The 8723-nt window shown below is 32.6% G+C and overlaps 1 non-coding gene across 1 annotated transcript; it reads right to left on the reverse strand.

The window, feature by feature from the left end:
• Window positions 1-234: 234 nt before the first annotated feature.
• Smp_tRNA_01754_Pseudo_CGA.1.1 lies at window positions 235-306 on the reverse strand. The gene has a single exon. It is a non-coding gene (tRNA).
• Between the last annotated feature and the right edge of the window lie 8417 nt (window positions 307-8723).

Consider the following 8723-nt stretch of genomic DNA (forward strand, 5'->3'; position numbering starts at 1 on the left):
CTTACGTTGCTGTTTCCCGTTATCCCTGCTCCCCCGTTCTTCAGATTTGATTTTCTAGGTGAGGAAACCCAACACGTAGAGATTCTGGAATATTTCACCAGAAGGTGTTTGCATGGAATTTCTTTGGCCCTTTCTGAGCTAGTCAGAGCTGAGTTAGACAATTATTAAACACCTAGAAGCAATGGAAGACCGTGTCATTGTAGTATCAGACTTCTCATTAGTGCTTATCCATGAACTCCCAACCGGGAATCGATTTCAGAACCTTCTGTCTAACACAAATGCTTAATCTCTAGACCACTAAAATGGAATTCAGTGGTACTTTTTAATCTAAATAATAAACAGAACAATACAAGTGCAAGCTTAATTTACTGAAAGCCTAAATATTTGTATGTTCAGAAAATGCCTGGCTTTATATGTAATACAAACATTGAATGAAATTAACATAATATTAAGATATATTACCATAGATGCTGAAGTTTTTACCAATAAATGATTAAAAGGACGGAACGGCCGTCCAGTGTTTCCAGGTTTTCCATGGTGGTCTAGCTTCAATTGACTCACGCTTTCTATTATATATTATAGCCTAACAAAATCTCATATTTACACGTTCTTTAGTTGAAAAGGAAAATGTTACGTAACATTTTAACTAATTCATTCTTTGTTTTTTCATAACCGTTTGATACTAATTAACAAAAATTCATACAAAATGGATATAGAAATGCGTAGAATGATAAATATTTGTTACATAATCAGTTGTAGAAAATGTCAGGTAAAGTTTAAACAAGAAGCGACTGCTTTACAAATCAGAACTTCATATTTAAATAACTAAGTTTAGATTGATATCATGAATGGATCTATGTTAGACAACTATTGAAAACCTGGAAGTAATGGATGGTCGTTTCGTCCTAGTATGGGACTTCTCAGCAATGCCCATCCACGACCTCATATATAAGACTCGAACATAAGACCTTCGGTCTCGTGCTCAAGCACTTAACATCTAGACCGCTGAGCTGGTATCCAACATTGATCCATTCATGATATTAATCTAAATTCAACAATCTCCACAAACTTATACTAACAACTAACTAACTTGATCAACATAAAATATAAAAAAAAGAAAAGAATGCAAAACATTAAACCAATCAGAATTAGATCAAAAGATACACTCACATTATCATCCAAGATTCCGCTTCATTTTCTAATGAAGGACAATTTACTAGTTAGAAATGTAAGTATACTCACTCTCCTCAATTTGGTTTCGCCAATAGAGCTTCTTACTCACTCTCGATCTTTCCATTCTGGAAAATGATTGGGCTCACTTATTGTATTGAAATCGAATACCACACAATCAGGATAAGTCGAAATGAGAAAACAAACTGTTTTGATAGAAGGAATTTTGTATTTGTGTAAGCATTTAAGGAATTGAATATAATGACTTTAAAGTTATCAAATTGAGTATAAATAAAAACAGTCATTGTAACGTCACTTTTTACTATCCGTGTTAGACAGTTCAGGGTCTCAGAGATCACTGGAAGGGGAGATTTAGTGTCAGTCTGCTAACAGATTATATTTGAAGAAAGCTTATTTCAATCTTAATACATTTTACCACAAACACAAAAATGGTGTCATACTTTTTAGAACAATAATTTAATATGCCATACTATTAATCCCACAGGAGAAGTTAGATAATTGACCTACGATAGGTGTGAACAAAAGCAAATGTGCATATTTTTGGTAACACAACAAAATTAGTCTGTTCCTGTTTACTAGTCACAGTGTAGCTGCGGTAGCAATATTCTTATCAAACACCGAAAATGAAATGATTTTGTCTAGATTATCTACTGAAGTTTTGGAAATAATTACTTTGGTGAATAGATTCAGATAACTGAGCATTCGCATATGAGACCTAAGTCCTTGGTTCGATTCTCATTTGCCGAACGGCAGATACGCTCTGTAAGTAGAGCGAAACGGCCGTCCAGTGCTTCTAGTTTTTGAATGGTTATTTAACTTAAATCTGTCCGTGAACTCAACGAAGTTTAATAAACAATCTTATACTGATAAACATTTAATATCTTGAACTTTAGCTTAATAACTTCTGAATAAAAAAATACTTTTAGATAAGAAAATAAACTGTAGAGTTATGGATAGTTTTCGACTTTTAATTAAATATCGAGTACTTAGATGTCGATCTCATGATGTCTTGATTGTATTATTACGATTACGTCAACTTATTAATGAGAGTTTAATTTACGTAAAATTATATGATGTCAAGTAATAACACAAATGCATCATGTAACTACTTTTGTGGCCCGAGATCTGACTCCAGTTAGGTCGTATGCTGATTTTTATTGAAATATACATGTCGTCTATCTTCGTATATAAATATCGACCTAACTAGCGTTGGTGAATAACGGAATTAAATAAGTCAAATACGAGAATGAATTATGAATGCGTATATTTTGTATAGTCGTAGATCAAGGCAAACAACCGAAGAAAGAGAAGAGAAGAGATTGAAGCGGAATGACGCACGATGGAAAAGGCGTATGGATCAAGCGTTAATCAATATTTATAGTTACACGAAAATAAGTTATAGACATGTGATGAATGGGATAAAAAGTGTACACACACATACACTCATATATAAACAGTCAAGACTGATTAACGAAGGTCAAAATGTGACTCAAGAAGAATGAATAAATTGGCCAGTTCAGAAGCCGGAATAAGCTATATAGGCTTAACATAGCAACAGACACTACACTATCTTATTTGTTTAAAAGCTGAGGTTGTGAAACAAACTTAAAGTTTCTTCTAACTGGATTCATCAATTATACGAGACATTCTCCGAGAAAACTTAAAGTATATCATATGGTGTAGCAATATCAATCTTTCTAGATCAAAATGATTTTCACGGCTCAAAATTTATACATATATAGATGGTATAAGGCTATACAGTTTTTATATAATAGTATATACTGAATAGTTTTCTTGCTTATGATCAGTACCGTTTGAATAAAACTTCATCCATTCAGAGTTAATAAACATCTTATACGAAAAAACAAAACATTGTAATGTAGTAATCAAGAAAACAAATAGAGACTACTTTGTAAATGTTGATAATTGAATCATCCATTGATATCCGTCAAAATAAATAAACAGTTATTCATCAACAAAACTATTGTATAACAAATTCAACGCTGATATATTATTGAATTAACATTTTGATAAAAGTCATTCAACCTTATCATTCATTGAATTAATTATTATCTCACCTCTTCTACTATTCTTATTCTTCTCCTTCTTCTTCCTCCTCTTCTTTTTCTTCCTCTTCTTCTTCTTCTTATTTTTAACGTCTGTCTTACATTCTGATGCCTTTATTACAGATTTGCTTTATTGGACAGTATTCTGAATGAAGTGTAGCATAATTTTGACTTGACAGATTCAATAATATTATATAACTTTTATGAATATCATTAGTATTGTTTACAAATGATTCTAATGTAAAAGTGTAGGATAGGTGTTATATGTTATCAATGTCTAGAACAATAGTGCTGTTTAAATTCACTTAGTATTGTTTGTTTGAATATTCCCATTGATGTTTAGAACTGCAAACTGGTCAGTCTCTAATTGACATATGTGCATACTGTGCGTATTGCCTCAGTATAGCCTTAATTCACAAGCACTGTAAGCAAAGATGGATAGTAGCTAGCAGTGGGAAGATTCAAACAAGCAATACTAACTGAATTTAAACTTCATCCCATTGCACAAGCAAGTGGCTATCAGGACTCAGTAGCTGGGTGAATAACATGACGGTATTTGAAGTGAAAGGTACTGGGTTCGAGTCCCAGAGTGAACATCAACTCTGAGATGCAGGTACATCGAACTGACGAGTCCGAAATGGGACGAAACGCGAGTCCTGGATTCCACTGCTAGCCACTATCCATCTTTGCTTACAATAGTGCTGTTTGTTTTTAACTAGTATAGTTTAACATACAATGGTTTAGTTATGTGATTGAGTTAAAAAATAAGAATAATTCCTTATTTTGATGATAATACTTATTCACTTATCATTCGAGTAGTAGGTTATTAAGTATCTGAAAATATTTACTGATGTTTATATGTTCACTTATGACTAATTTTGAAAGGCATCCCGTATTTCTAATGAGAAGTTGTGGTCAGTGGAGTTTAGTTGCTTGGAGTATGAGGCGGTTACCTACCGAAGACAATGAAAGATGGTGATCCTATTTTGCTAAATGATTGAAATTAGAAATATGAATCATTTGATACTGATTTATTATCTGAAAAGTAGAACAGTTATCACGAGATCTTAAGGTTCTAGGTCTGATTTCCAGTGTGTCGTGGATGTACACTGTTCAGGAGGACATAACACTTGTCCAGTGCTATATGGATTTTAATATTTGTTCAACTAAGATCAATGCATGATGTTAATTATGAAATTCGAAAATCTCCAAAAATCATCTGTAGCAATAAGTGAAACTAGTTAAATCTGAGAATATGAAAACTAGTTGGATGACCATCGTATCGTATTTTTTTGAAAATTGTTAATCATTTGTGAAAAGTTTGGTAAAGTAAGTAGTAACTTCAGGTTATATTACATTTGGTATGAACAGATTATGAGCTAACAATATGTATGCTCATCTTTTAGCCTATTATAAGAATGAATATTCAAATACCAATCTAACTGCCGTCTAATAATATTGATAAAGTGGTTTTGTGAAGATTATTTTAATTTTTGGTTGATGCTTATTACAAACTGATCTCAATCGAGGTACTGTTGGTGAGCAAGAAACACTGAATAATAGTCTTGCTGTAATATGAAAAGCTTCAGCGAAGAACACATACTACTCTGATAGGATGAAACAAATTTCCAGAGCACCCTCTTGAAATCATCTCTTTACTGTTTATCACCCTAAAATGACCATAATTGTTACTGGCAACTGCAACTATCTATTTCACTCTAAACTGGAAAATGTTAACTCATTAATGAGGTGATTAAATTCAATCACCCAATTTACTTTCAATTAGCCCTGAAGTAAAATAGTTTGCATTTGGGACTATCAAATAATCTATAGTGATTTGTTTCATATGAATGTTATGAATAACAATTTGTGTGTAACAAAACTTATGCTGCAGTTTATAATCTTGTTCACACGAGACAAATCTAATAATAGTAACTGTAATAATAATAATAATAATAATAATAATGAAAGTTACATACTTAACAGATTATCCAGACTTTATTAGGTTATTAAAGAGAGACTACTGAATAGTAATTAGATCCCTCTACTGTGACTCGTTTATCTCTAGTAATGTAGATTTATGAAAAGAATCAACTGAATTATCTTGACTTGAATGATAAATATAAACAATATACATTCAATCTTTAAAGCTGAACAGTCAATACATGTATCAACTATATGTTAAAGTACTTTAAAGTCTATGATGCATAATTTATTTTAAGTCCCTATTGCTTAAAAACTGTTGAGTGAATGAAAAAGAATATAACTTTAACGATAGAAAAGTTCATTTCAAATAAACAGAAACAGAGATATTAGATTTTTAGTAACTTTTTATATATAGTTGAAATCACAAGTCAATTGAAGCTAGACCACCATAGAAAACCTGGAAGCACTGGACGGCCGTTTCGTCCTATTGTAGGACTCCTCAGCAGTGCGCATCCACGATGAGAAGCAGTAACCAGTGGAGTTCAACCAGGTCTATTGGGAGATATCAAGTCACTAAAGACATTAGTGAAGTGGTTTCTCAATTTCGTGGATTGGTTGAAGTTAGACATTAACACCGTTAGATGCCGGCTCAGTGGTCCAGTGGTTAGTGCTAGAGCACGAGACTGGTAGGTCCTGGATTCGAATCTCGTGAGGGGGGATAGTGGATGCGCATTGCTGGGGAGTCCCATAATAGGACGAAACGACTGTTTAGTGCTTCCAGGTTTTCTATGGTTGTCTAGCTTCAATTGGCTCATGATTACAACTATATATAAAACATATAATTGATTAGTTGAGTTGAATAAATCAGAATAGATACTAATGGGTAGACCAGTCAAGAATAATTCTACCGAAAAAATATACACTGAATGTCATAGCTTTGACTTAATATGTGAAGATTAAAAAGAGACAAACCGATAAAATAAGTTGGATCTTAACAGACGGTGAATCGGTTTTTCTGTGGATTTATATATAGTATATTCAAATGCGTAAAAATTGAAGTGTCCAGAGCTTAATGAGATGTCATGTGAATCTGTAATGTAAACTGAAGGTAAAAAAACTAAACAAACCTCCATTGCGAATCATAATCATGTGTTTGCTGTCGATAAACCTTGAGCGATGAGGTTTAGTCATGTTGAGGTTGAGATACGTATCACTGTTGATAACAGATAATGGTTGCGCAATATATTATGAATCAATGAAAGTTGAAAACGCGAATAATCGGATTCCATCCGAACGATTTGAAGTTTTAGCGTTTTCAGTAATGCTTGAAAGTTTTGGGTCTTATGTATAAATGAGTGGTGGGTGCATACTATTGAAGAGCCTTGAGCTGATATGAGATAGTTATCCAGCATTCCCTAGCCTCCAATAGTTATCCCCGATGTAAGTTTAAATAGATACTATCTAAGCAAAAATTGTGACAGATCGTTAGCTTCTGACAGAGATATATGCGATTTCAGCACGTATGGTATTTTATAGCATAAATAAACATACATGGTAGCTTGAAAATCTGTTGATTTTTCCAAAGTTTACTCACTGACTTGAATAATAACGTTTGTTTTACCTGTTAGAGATTACTTATCTATGAAATGCATAAACGAGTAAATTGTATATGTTATGTGGTGTAAGCTACTTAGGCTGACAGATATAAGCAGTATGTAACACCAATCGGAAGTAATACGCTTGTCATCAGAAGACAGCATCATCATCTCTTATTTCACTTCTGCGTTGAGTAGATATTGAAATCGAGCACATCACCATAGCAAGCATCTATTTAAGATGAATATCCTTCCGAATAATTACAAATATGTAAATCTAGTAGAAATGTACGTATTCTATTGGTCAAGAAAAGCAAAACACAGTTGCTTGAATACGAATGGAGAAGTATTGTATGCAATAATTAAATCTAAGAAAATAATGTATATATGTGGTATATACTACTCAGGCTGACAGATATAAGTATTATGTAGCAGCAATCGAAAGTGAATCGTCTACCAGCAGGGCGATCAAAATAACAAGAGAATTAGTGGGATAATGGAGTATGTAAAGGAAAAGTGATGGAGTATGTACTAATGAGGTATTCAATTTATGATTTTCCTAATTTACAAAGCCACTTTATTTACTTCAAATTCATCATCCAGTTAACTATTTCTTCTGTCACACTGTTTTCCACTTGTCTATCCTGAAAAAAGCAAACAGAACTAGGTCGTATTTTTTTGAAAGTAGTCACATAAATAGAAGGAGATTTTTAGTAATTTTATATAGTTGAGATCATGAGTCAATTGAAAATAGACCACCATGGAAAACCTAGAAGCACTGGACGACCGTTTCGTCCTATTGTGGGACTCCTCAGAAGTGCGCATCCATGATTCCGCCGAAAGAGAGAGATTCGAACCAAGGGCCTACCAGTCTCACACGCGAGCGCTTAACCTCTAGACCACTGAGCTGGCATCTAACGGTGTTAATGTCAAACCAATCCACCATCGAGTGCTTCCAGATTTTCCATGACGGTCTAGCTTCAATTAACTCATGATCTCAACTATACCACATAACTAGAAACTGAAAAAAAATAATGTCTTTTTTTCATAAATACTATAATATTACTGATATTACAACAAACTCCATTAATTATGATCAGTGTTGGTTCATTGTAATGAGTCATATTATAAAATATCATTGTAATGAATTATGGAGATAATAATAAAAATGCTAATCATAACAATAAAACATTTTTGCATAATTCTATTTTTGTTTACTCATTTTTGTTCTCTATCTATCTCTATCTCGCGCGCGCTTTTCATTCAATTAATCTATTTACTTCATGCATTAAAGTATATCGAATATAATGTTCCATATCGAAAATGTCACTAAAGAAATATGGATATATAACATTAATTCATAGAAAAATTATCCATTCCGTTAAGTTTTAGTGAACAAACTGCTGAGGAGTCCCATCTTGGGACGAAACAACCATCTAGTGCTTCCAAGTTTTCAATGATAGTTTAGCATAGATTGATTCATGAATTCAATGTTGAAAATAAAATTAAGTTGAACAACTGTTGTTTACTGTTCAAAAAGAAATATAGAAAGGAATTAATCGAAAAGAAGCTGGAAATGAAATCCATTATTGAGCTACTATAAATACAAAATGTCAATGTTATTGTCAAAGTTAATTAATTTGTAATTAGTTGAAAAAAAATACAACGCTAATTATAAACTATTTGATACAACTTAAAATGTGCTACATTTCAAGTTTCTGTTAAAGTAGTCTCATGAATCATAGTAATAACTGGAGTTTTGATTAACGGATATTGGGTTATACCTACAGCTTAGTTTAAGAATATTCTGATCAATCATTCAATTTAACATAATTATTGCATTGCGTATTTATGGGGACAATTCGTGGTAAACTGGTAATATTATCAGAATAGGGTTTTATGGAGATTGTAATAATTTTAACAGTTGAATTCATGATTCGATCTA

This window comes from Schistosoma mansoni (genome assembly GCF_000237925.1).
Source record: "Schistosoma mansoni, WGS project CABG00000000 data, chromosome 3 unplaced supercontig 0044, strain Puerto Rico, whole genome shotgun sequence".
Lineage (NCBI taxonomy): Eukaryota > Metazoa > Platyhelminthes > Trematoda > Strigeidida > Schistosomatidae > Schistosoma > Schistosoma mansoni.